The 12685-nt window shown below is 39.1% G+C and overlaps 1 protein-coding gene across 1 annotated transcript in view; it reads left to right on the forward strand.

The window, feature by feature from the left end:
* ros1 (c-ros oncogene 1, receptor tyrosine kinase) overlaps positions 1-12685 on the forward strand; it is a 142643-nt gene that overhangs the window by 61392 nt on the left and 68566 nt on the right. The gene's annotated exons all lie outside the window — the stretch shown is intronic.

A 12685-nucleotide genomic window follows, 5' to 3' on the forward strand; every position in this document is an offset into this window, starting at 1 on the left:
CATATGGAATCATGTAGTAAATAAAAAAGTGTTAAACAAATCTAAATATATTTATATTTGAGATTCTTCAAAGAAACTTTCAAAGTTCTTGAACTTTTCCGGATTGACTGACCTTCATGTCTTCAAATAATGATGGACTGTCGTTTCTCTTTGCTTATTTGAGCTGTTCTTGCAATAATATGGACTTTTTCCAAATAGGGCTATCTTCTGTATACCACCCCTACCTTGTCACAACACAACTGACTGGCTCAAACACATTAAAAAGGAAAGAAATTCCACAATTGAACTTTTAACAAGGCACACCTGTTAATTGATTTCCAGGTGACTACCTCATGAAGCTGGTTGAGAGAATGCAAAGAGTTTGCAATGCTGTCATTAAGGCAAAGGGTGGCTACTTTGAAGAATCTCACATATAAAATATATTTTGATTTGTTTAACACTTTTTGGTCACTTTACATCCAGTTCTTATACAGTACATGTGTAGTAACTTTGTGATTATTACAAAAGCAACATTGTTGTTACATAGGACTTTGGAAATAGCTTTATAATTGCATAATAATTAATTTATTACATAAGTGGAATAAGAAAGTCACTATCCCTTTTGTACAGTAGTTAAGAAAACTCATTGCCATGCAATTAAAATGCAATGACTAGTATTACGTAACAACATGCTAATAAAATGTTGCTCCATAAGTAATTACAGTTTTATTACACAGGCACAAGAAGTGTTTATTGTTAAGTGTTACTGAGAATGCTAACTGTAACAAAATATGTCTATTAAGTGTCGAACGGAAATTAAATATCATTGAATCAACAATAGCCAAGGTAGGTGGAAAATCATGTTAGTTTGTATTCTGAGTAAACTTTCCCTTTAAAGATGGTATAGAATATGTTGGAAACAAGAACACTGGATGGACAATGAGGTTCAAAGTTGTTTTCGCTAAGCTGTTTGCAAATGGCTTTGAATTTCTCTGCAGTATTTTCAGGCATCATAAAATGCATTGCAGCTTTCGATTTTCGAGTCTTACAGTAGTTGAGCGGCACAATTTATTTATACTTATCTGTACAAAATTGGTTAATTGTTTTGACTTTATTATGTACACCTTGGGCAATGGACATTTAGGAGAATGGACATTTACATAATGTTCAGCTAGAAATGTATTCTGTAGATCAAATAGGACTGTCGGATAGATCTAAATAGTATAGGTGAAAACCTACAGGACGGTAAGCTCTTCTGGAACAGGGTTAGAGAGTCCTGGTATAGGTGATTGTGTGTGCTTATTTCATTCTATTTCTATCTTCATGAATTCAGTTCCAGATAGAACCCTGCCATTTGTTGAAGGCAGCCAATCCAGTAGTTTCTGAAAAGTAGTCACTTTCTGAGATCTGTATTCAAGGTAGTTTTGAAAAGTAATGGTTTTTTGGGATCTTTAAACAAATATTTGTAGTCACCTCCAAAGTAACTATTTGTTCCCTCAAAAAAATAGTTACTTTCCACAAAGCATAGTTAAAATTATAGTTATTCCAGGTCTGTACCTTACGGTGATTGTTTTCAATTAAAATGGTCAAAAATAAACTAAATGTGTTCTTAGCAAATAGTAATTTCTGAAGCAAGAATTCTGCTAGGACTGTCTGGGAGTGGTTTGAGTGGGGAGGGGGAAACATAAAACTAGCTCTTACTGGCAGAGAGGCTTGGAATTCTCTTTATTACTGGTCTATTAACTAATATTAACTAATATTGAGTTGCAGTCCCTTTTGCCCTCAGAACAGCCACAATTCATCTGGGCATGGTGTCTACAAGGTGTCTAAAACGTTCCACAGGGATGCTGGTCCATGTTGACTCCAATTCTTCCCACAGTTGTGTCATGTTGGCTGGATGTCTTTTGGGTGGTGGACCATTCTTGATACACATGGGAAACTATTTAGTGTGAAAAACCCTGCAGCTTTGCAGTTCTTGACACAAACCGGTGCTCCTGGCACCTACCACCAGATCCCATTCAAAGGTACTTAAATCTTTTGTCTTGACCATTCAATGGCACACATACACAATCTATGTCTCAATGGTCTCAAGGCTTCAAAAATCCTGCCTTCTCCCCTTCATCTACACTGATTGAAGTGGATTTAACAAGTAACATCAATATGGAATCATAGCTTTCACCTGGATTCACCTGGTCAGTCTATGTCATGGAAAGGGCAGGTGTTTTTAATGTTTTGTATACTCAGTGTATATAAAACACACAGAAATCCAGTTTTTGACTCCACTGGGCCTTTAACATAGACAGGTTGGTTGTTTAGCAACAAATCCAACGTGTGCTTAACTAAGGGGCAAAACAGACGGGGTTGGCTTAGATTGTTGACAACATATAAGCTATATTTAGTTTCCAATGTTTACTGAAAACATTAATACATTTTCACAATGAGCACTTGTTGTTGCTCAAATACATTGTTAAAGTTGTTAATTTCCGGTGGATTTTAGCCAAATTAGCGGAGACGTGACATCAGTCAAATCACCTTAAGACAAGACATGGTACAATAACAATATAAAACTAGCTGAATCAAGCCACCTACAATTTCCCACATGGCAGCTTCTTGACATTGTTGCTAGCTCTCCGGCCATCAGAATTACAACAACACACAGACCTCTGCCCCATTTGAAGCGTGAGCATCGTTTTTGTGACACTGTCAGCTAACCCGTCTATAGCAGTCAACCTATTTCCTGGTTTTTACCCCCCTATGTAGATGAAGATAATGATACCCAAGTATCAGAATTAACCAATATGAAGCTATATGCAAATAACTTACATTCATATGAACTTCGTCGGCAAGAGTCTGTATTGAAAAGATTCCCATGTCAGGGGGGATACCTGTTTGGGCAATCCCTAGCTGCTGGGCTCTCAGTCCTGGCCCGGGGTGGTCTGCCGCACTGTTGGTTGTTACTCTGGCCTTGGCCTAACACACCTGAAACCGATAATTCATGTTTCACTAAGATCCTAAAGTTGAGTGGGGTGTGATGGGTTGGGGTGCTGCAGGGTGGTAGACCCCTAGGGGCAGGACTGGGCGATCCAGCTATATTGTGTGCAAGTAAAAAGAGCTCTACAGTACTATTAGGCCTATGATATGAATTACAGTGCACTCCGTAGTTATTGGGACAGTGAAGCATTTTTGTTTGGCTCTATACTTAAAATCAAACACTGACTATGAAGTTAAAGTGCAGACTGTCAGTTTTCATTTGAAGGTATTTTCATATTGGGGGGAACCGTTTAGAAATGACAGCACTTTTTGTACATAGCCCCCCCCCCCATTTTAGGGGGGGGGGCAAAACTATTGGGACAAATTCACTTGCATGTGTATTAAAGTAGTAAAAGGTTAAGTATTCCGCTCCCACATTCATAACATGCAATGGCTTCATCAAGCTTGTGACTACACGTTTGTTGGATGCATTTGCTGTTAGTTTTGTTTTTGTTTCAGATAATTCTGTGCCTAGTAGAAATGAATAAAGGCTACATAAAAAAATAAAAATAAAAATTCTTTATTTAACTAGGCAAGTCAGTTAAGAACAAATTCGTATTTTCAATGACGGGCTAGAAACAGTGGGTTAACTGCCTTGTTCAGGGGCAGAATGACAGATTTTTACCTTGTCAGCTCGGGGATAAAATCTTGCAACCTTTCGGTTACTAGTCCAATGCTCTAACCACTAGGTTACCTGCCACCCCAAGTAAAAAATAAAATTAATTAATTAATTAATTAATTATTGTGTCATTTTGGAGTCCCTTTTATTGTAAATAAGAATATAAAATGTTTCTAAACATTACATTAATGCGGATGATACCATAATTACGGATAATCCTAAATTTTATGGAGAATAATGTTAAGTGAGAAAGTTTCAGACCTCTCACCATCACAATAACATGGGAGGTTAGCATTTTTTTGGGGGGGAGGCATGATATTTGTGTGTCTAACTTTTTTACTCATCATTATTCACAGTTCATTATCCATAATCATGGTAGCATCCACATTCACGTATAAGTGTTTATTTGTATTTATTTAACTAGGCAAGTCTGCTAAGAACAAATTTTTATTTAGAAACATATTCTGGGCCTAAAATATTATTTTTTAACCACCAGCCACTCAGATTTTTTACTTGCCAAAACAAAATTATGAGCATGCTTTGTAGTGTTTCTAAAACAATAAATGTATTACAAGTAAGAAGTAATGTAGTATATTGTTTAATTTTATTTCATTTTTTGGGACCTGAATCTTTTAACCAAAATATCACAGATGAAACCAATGCCCCTTTAAGGCCTGGTAACGTGACTCCTCGTGTTTGTGCCTGTGAGATTGAGAGTCCGACTAGTAGCAGAGTTGTATTCTCTTCCCTAGCAGTTGAAACTCAAACATTGAAAAACAACCTAGCTTGTGAACAAAACAATGTAAATAGCCAAGAAACACAAGGACAAAGTCTCACTTCAGTAGACTTTTGTTTCAAGTAAATTAGACCAACTTTTATGCCTGTGCACAGCTCTTCTAAAAATGTTCTCTCTCTCAGATCTTTGGGTGGGCACAGTCCCCAGCCAGGTGGTATTTTAGCACAAGGTGGGATAAGCTATATAGGAGTCTGCATACTTTTGGTCATGTAGTGTAGGTTTGAAGTCCTGGAGTGGGGGGAATGTATGTTGTGTGTGGGTGAATGCGGCTTTGAGTCTGGAGTGAAGGAGTTTGTTTGTGTCTGAGAGGGTGCTGATGAGAGGTATAATCTGGAGTTCTGTCTCTGTTGGGGGGATTGGCACAGGGGGTCAGGGAAAGGTTTGAGGGTGGAGGGCGGGGATGGGGATAGGGATACGGACTCAGATTAGGGAAAGGGTTAAGGTGTGGGCTGTTCGCCCAGGTCATGATTCAGTGCCAGGGTTCTGCAGGGAGAGTTATGGAGGTTAAGGTTAGGCTTAGGGTTAGGGTTACAATTAGGGTTAGGTTTAATAATGTTAGGGGTTTGGGGTTATGGTTATGTTAAGGGTTAGGGTTAGAGAAAGTAGGATTTTTAATTGGAATCAATTATTTGGTCCCCAAGGCTTTGCAAAGACCTTTCTCAGAACAGGTGCCCAAAATGAAAAAAGAGCACCCCTGACCTTGAATTGTTTTAGCGACTTTCAGAATTCATATCTCGAAATTCATAACAAACTAACTGCCTATAGTGAATATTTTCGTTGTTGTTGCATATGCCTATTTTTCCTGCAACAACACACTCATTAACAAGCTAGTTACATTGTCTCCTAATGACATTATTGACATTGAGAAAAAAGGGTAGACCATCATTGACATTGATGTAGTTAGCTAGCTAAAAAATATGTTTTACTGATTGTAATTCATCTTCAATGCTCTTAAATAATAACTTTATAATATTCATAATCTTCTAAATCATGATATATGGCTGGCTGGTTTAGTGTGAATATTTTTGTATATGGCGTTAATTAAGCTAGAGTCTAGACTATCTGTGCATATTTGTAAATTGGGAGGTGCCAGAACAAAAGGTGAGCACGAGATGGGGGTGACTGAACACATGAGATAAAATAAAAAAATAAAAAACATGTTTATAATAAAGCATTGCATGCATATCAGCACATGTGCATAGAGCTGTAAGAGAAGAAGAGTTTACAGAAGTCACACATGTGGACCATTTTAAGGTGCCGAGGTCCGGGACGATTGTGGCCTTTTATAAACGCATTTCATGCAATTCTACATAATTTTACATGACTGAAGACTTTGGCATAATCTAACTCACAAACAATCGAAATGACAGCCTAATTTGACACTGACAGACTGAGAATCTGAGACACAACATATTGTACAATATGAGTAGGAAATTATAGTCCTAAAAAGCTTTCCAGTTTCACTGACTCAATGATGCAATGCGTTCATGTTAAAAGACTACCTTTCTCTTGTTTTACTTTGTATAGGGCTATTTTAAAGTTGATAAAACAAATATTACGATAGCCTACAGAAGCAGACAGATTAGTCTTCTCTTTTCAACGGGAGCCATTTGCTTTCCAATCTGTCTTTTCCCATGGTGGTATTTGAAATATTTCGAAAGTTCTGTTTTGTCTGCATGCTGTTCACTGAGAGGGCTACACAATCCACAGCTAGGCACATTTTTTAAAGAAGCTATAGATCCTTTGTAGGCCTACACATGGTGTAAAGGACTATTCTAAATGGAGGGCAGTGGGTTCAGAACAACAACAAAAAAACATGTGAGGGCAAAGGGGCAGGTGCTCAGGCACAGGTAGACCCCTATCTGTGCATGTGCCAGTTTGTCCCCGCAAGGACAGTAAAACCAGTATGTGTGTGTGTGAGAGAGAGAGAGAAAGAGGGTGTTCATATGTGTGAGAGAAGGTGTGCGTGTAGTGTGTGTAGGACTGGCCATTTCTGTGGCATACATGTGTTTGACAACAGCTGATAATCAGAATGAACCAATGGTGGGAATAAACGCAACTGCGCATTAGATGACACATTCTCAGTATGGATCAAATTGTATTTGTCACATGCGTCAAAAACAACAGGTGTAGTAGACCTTACAATGAAATTGTCATGTGTGCTCCCTCTCCGGCCTCTAGGTCATCAGGCTGCTCATTATCCCGCACACCTGTGTCCATCTTCACACGCACCAGCGCCTCATGACACTCACCTGGACTCCATCACCTCCTTGATTACCTTCCCTATATATGTCACACCCTTTGGTTCCTTCCCCAGGCGTTATTATTTCTGTTTATTATTTCTGTTCATGTTTCAAGTCGGTGCGTTGTTTGTGTTTCTTGTTTTGCTCATTTATTGATTAAATGTATTCACTCCCTGAACTTGCTTCCCAACTTTCAGCGTACATCGTTACAGAAATGCTTACTTACAAGCCCATAACTAACAATGCCATTTTAAGAAAATTAAGTGTTAAGTAAAAATAGATAAGGAAAAAATAAGTAACAAAAAATTAAAGAGCAGTTGTAAAATAACAGTAACGAGGCTATATACAGGGGGTAACGGTACAGAGTCAATGTGTGGGGGCACTGGTTAGTCAAGGTTATTGAGGTAATATGCACATGTAGTATGTTGCGACTAGTATGTTTGTTTACTGCACTCATTTTACTTAAGAGTCCGTTCTAAATTGTATGTAGACCAATTAGTACACAGTATGCAGTTAGTGGGTACACTGGGGGCTTCACAGCTTCTTTATCTGGTTTGGTGGCAAGAAGACCAGCTTAAGAACCCATTTACTTTCACTGGATGGTTTAGAGTCCTTGTGTCACGCTCGTCGAAATGATGAGACCAAGGCGCAGCGTGAATAGAGTTCCACATATTTTTTATAAACTGAAACTCACCGAAGCAAAACAACCAAATGAAACGTGAAGCTACTAGTGTGCACACAGGCACCTAACTGTAGACAAGATCCCACACCAGAAAGTTGGAAAAAGGGCTGCCTAAATATGATCCCCAATCAGAGACAACGATAAACAGCTGTCTCTGATTGGGAACCATATCGGGCCAACATAGAAATACAAAACTCCCTCGACCTACAACAACCCTAGACATACAATACTAGAGTACCCAACTTGTCTCACCCTGACCTAACCAAAATATATAGAAAACAGAGATATCTAAGGTCAGGGCGTGACACCTTGCCCCTCTAACCTCAGATTCATGTCTGTTTTTGGGGCTGGTGTTGACAGGTGGGGGAGATATCTAAATGACAGTTTAGATCCCAAGTCTGGGATTTATTCCAACGCAGATCTGGATACAACGAGAGACTTTTAAAAGCAATTGCACAGATGTTTGTGGAGATTGCGCTCACTGTAAATGCAGCAAATATTGACTCAAGTATAAATCTCCTTTACTGTAAATGTCACTCGCAGTACTGGTCGTTTATCTGTGTTTTTTTTTTATCACAGCACAAGTCTCTTGTCAGCAATGATGTCACTGGGTCCACAAGAGGGCATGTCCGCTTGACTAGGGGCAATTATAAAATGTTTTGTCTTTTACTCTGTTGCTCAGAGAACACTTGAACTATGCCAGTAATTTTTTAAACATACATCTGTCTCCTAATCATTCATATCATGTAAAGGTCTGTACATAAGACGAAGAACTGCAAATATGTTGCTACTGCTCTCAATAACATTGGTGCCCTGAGTTTATCAGACGCTGTCGACAAAGGTCAGTGGGAAAAAGCTGTGATGGACTACTTTTTTGGACGACAAATGCTGACTCTCTCACTCTGAAAGGAACACATTTTGAAATCAGTGGAACACAACGGGCCAAACAAGCAGTGCAAACTAAACGGATACACAGGATGTCTGAATAATGGGGTTGCAGTCTGCCATGAAGCTTTCATCCATGTATACAGGTAAGAATCTAGCTACAGATTCAGATATCATGCTTTTCTAATTTTGTAAGAAAGTTGTTTTCATTGCAAGCTAAAGCTTACTGTTAGCTAGCCAGCTGGAGTTCGACGGCTGGCTTGCAAACTAACATTAAACCTAAGGTTATTTGGTTAACTTTAGCTTGCTATGACAATCGGTTTGTATTGCTAGTAATGTTACTCTATGGATTTGGATTATAGTTCATTTTTTAGCTAGCTACTCTAATCCAAAAGTCGTACAGTCATCAACAAGAGAGCTAGCACAAGCAAGCAAAGGCAGCCGCGCAGTCAAATGCATGCACCATTTCTTCACCAAATACGGAGATTGGAAAACACGTTTGGACCTGAATTGTGATAACTGCAGTGGCCAAAACAAGAACAAGTTTGTGCTCTGGTATTGTGTCTGGTGAATCATTCACAAGCTCCACCACAATCTGGACATTCACATCACAGGCCACTCCAAGTTTGCCCCCGACTGATGCTTTGGGCTCATCAAGCAGCTCTTCAGAAAGACCAGAGTGAACACTTTGTCTAAGATTTCTGGTGTTGTGACGGACAGCACTGTGACAGGGGTAAACATCCCACAGCTGGTTGGACTGGAGGATGGTACGGTGCTAGTAGAAAGCTATGGCTGACAGCAACACCTGACTCTGTACCTCAGGCCCGCTGCCACAGATCAAGCAGCACCAGCACTTCAGGTAAAAAATCATTTTCATTGTATGAGGTTATTCTTATCTAAACTTGGGAGGTGAATTGATGTTGTGCAAGGTTGTAATGTCTTCTGATTTTTTTATTCCCTGTTTTACAGCTTCGATGCTCTGGAACCTGGTGTTGTCGTCACCAAGGAGCGTTCTGACTGTCGGGACCAGGTTTTAGCTGCTGCACTACGCTGATGTCCTTCCTCCCATAGATGGTCTCCCTGTAAAAGCACCACCTGGACTGGACACAGCTAGACAAACTATCTTTATGACAAGATCAGGGAGTTTTGCGACAAAGAGGCTATGGACATCACATGCCCTGCACCAGAGTCAGGACAGAAACAGGCTCTCCGAATATAGATTCCCTTGTTCATGCGTGGTTTGGACAGAGCATTCATCAGCACTATCTGCAGTGCCTCTATTCACGACTCTCTCCTATCACACATTGCTACTACAATAATTTTTTTATCCTGCTGTTCAGCCACTTTACCCCTGATTGTATGCATATAACTACCTTGTCTATCACTGATATCGTTATTGATATTGTCCTTGTCTATTTTATTTAAATTGACACAATCTATTTCTGATGTTGCTACTATGCAAGTAAACATTTGGCTGTACCGTTTACACCTTCTGTAGAGACCATCCACTTAGCAAGACAAAATATTGATATATAAAATTAATATTGATGTGTGGTCGTAACATGATTTTGTGACATACCACAACAATATCATGTGACCGTATCAAGTGTCCACCCCATAAATATATGGCGCATCACTCAGATTTCAACTCAGGTTGCATGGCCTTAACTTATGTATGGAATACTATGTGATAAGTGTGTGTGTAACAGTATATAAACTATGCTAATGTACTGGTGTGAAGGCATTTGGGCAGTGGTGTAAAGTACTTAAGTAAAAATACTTAAAAGTTCTACTTAAGTAGTTTTTTTGTGGTATCTATACATTACTTTACTATTTATATTTTTGGCAACTTTTACTTCACTACATTCATAAAGAAAATAATGTACCTTTTACTCCATACATTTTCCTTGACACCCAAAAGTATTCGTTACGTTTTGACAGGAAAATTGTCCAATAAATAAAAAATACAATTGTGCAGTCTGGTTTAATATAAGGAATTTGAAATTATTTATACTTTTACTCAAGAATAACAATTTAGTACTTGCTCCACCATTTGGATGTGGCTAGGGATTAAATCATTTATTTCACATGACCCATCAATTTAGACAAGGTTAAGCAACATCTAATATTTATAAAATATTTTTTATCTGGATTTTTCCATATTGTAGGCTACTACCACTTTTAGTCTTAATCTTTACTACAGTACTCACTGTTTAGCACATGACCACACAAGTAATTCCTTAAAAAGATGCGTGGGCCTGGCTTAAGAGGGTGTGAACAATGCTGAATGCGTGTAGACAAAGGAGAGCTCTCCAGTAGGTAGCAAATATTCAAAGGCCCTTTTCTGAAAAGTGAGGTTACAAGTGTATCAACTTTCAAAGTAAAAATACTTTTCCATTGTTCCTCAAAAATGCTGTATATGCTATTCCATTCTGTAGCTCTGAGTCTCTACTTTTATCCAATGTAAAAAAAAAAAAAAAATCCAATCTGGAGTGCCAGAGCGCTCGCAGTGTGCACTGTAAATTCTGAGGGAGCATTCAGAGCGCTTACTGGAAGTTCTGGCGTAGGGTTGATCTGGAGTAGGGTTAGGGTTGAGGAATAGGGTTGATCTGAGTTTTCTGACCTCAAAACGGCACAAATTCCAGACACAAATGACAGAACACAGCACTGTGACCATTTTACTCGCCCTAGCAGAGCTGGTTAGGCTGTTTTCATGTTATCCAGAGTGTTTGTGACTGTAACTGTGCTGATGGTAACAATTAAATTACACTGCCTTGCAAAAGTATTCATCCTCTTGGCATTTTTACTATTTTGTTGCATTACAACCTGTAATTTAAATAGATTTTTATTTGGATTTCATGTAATGGACATATACAAAATAGTCCAAATTGGTGAAGTGAAATTAATAAAATAACTTGTTTCAAAAAATATATATTTTTAACTATTTGAAAAGTGGTGAGTGCATATCTATTCACCCCCTTTGCTATGAAGCCCCTAAATAAGATCTGGTGCAACCAACTACCTTCAGAAGTCACATAATTAGTTAAATAAAGTCCACCTGTGTGCAATCTAATTGTCACATGATCTGTCACATGAACTCAGTATATATATACCTGTTCTGAAAGGCCCCAGTCTGCAACACCACTAAGCAAGGGGCACGACCAAGCAAATGGCACCATGAAGACCAAGGTGCTCGCCAAACAGGTCAGGGACAAAGTTGTGGAGAAGTACAGATCAGGTTTGGGTTATATAAAAATATCCGAAACTTTGAACATCCAATGGAGCACTGTTAAATCCATTATTTAAAAAATGAAAGAATATTTCACCACAACAAACCAAGAGAGGGCCGTCCACCAAAACTCACAGACCAGGGAAGGAGGGCATTAATCTGAAAGGCAACAACAAGAACAAAGATAACCCTGAAGGAGCTGCAATCTCCACAGCGGAGATTGGAGTATCTGTCCATAGGACCACTTCAAGCCTTACACTCCACAGAGCTGGGCTTTACAGAAGATTGGCCAGAAAAAAAGCCATTGCTTAAAGTGAGAGAAGAAGGTACTCTGGTCAGATAAGACAAAAATGTAGCTTTTTGGCCATCAAGATAAACGCTATATCTGGCGCAAACCCAACACCGCTCATCACCCCAAGAATACCGTCCCCACAGTGAAACATGGTGGTGAGAGCATCATGCTGAGTAAATGTTTTTCATCAGCAGGGACTGGGAAACTGGTCAGAATTGAAGCAATGATGTATGGCGCTAAATACAGAGAAATTCTTGAGGGAAACCTGTTTCAGTCTTCCAGAGAGTTCAGACTGGGACAGACTGTTCCAGCAGGACAATGACCCTAAGCATAATGCTAAAGCAACACTCGAGTGGTTTATGGGGAAACATTTAAATGTGTTGGAATGGCCTAGACAAAGCCCGGACATCAACCCAATTGAGAATCTATGGTATTACTTAAGGATTGATGTACACCAGCGGGACCCAACCAACTCAAAGGAGCTGGAGCAGTTTTGCCTTGAAGAATGGGCTAAAATCCCAGTGGCTAGATGTGCCAAGATTATAGAGACATACCCCAAGGGACTTGTGGCTGTAATTGCTGCAAAACGTGGCTCTACAAAGTATTGACTTTTTGGGGGGGGGGGGGGGGGGGGGGGTGAATAGCTATGCATGCTCAAGTTTTCTGTTTTTTTTTGTATTCTTGCTTGTTTCACAATAAAAAAAGTATGTTGCATATATCCCCCCCCCAAAAAAATATATATATTTTAATTCCAGGTTGTAAGGCAACAAAATAGGAAAAATGCCAAGGGAGGTGAATACTTTTGCAAGCCACTGTACGTTTTTTTGCAGACATTTAAAGACACCGGCCATATTCAATGAGTGTTGCGCGTTCATGAATTCATCAATTATTCTGTACTCTGTCACACTCAGACGAGAGTAAAAATCATGT

Source organism: Oncorhynchus kisutch, linkage group LG14, assembly GCF_002021735.2.
Source record: "Oncorhynchus kisutch isolate 150728-3 linkage group LG14, Okis_V2, whole genome shotgun sequence".
Lineage (NCBI taxonomy): Eukaryota > Metazoa > Chordata > Actinopteri > Salmoniformes > Salmonidae > Oncorhynchus > Oncorhynchus kisutch.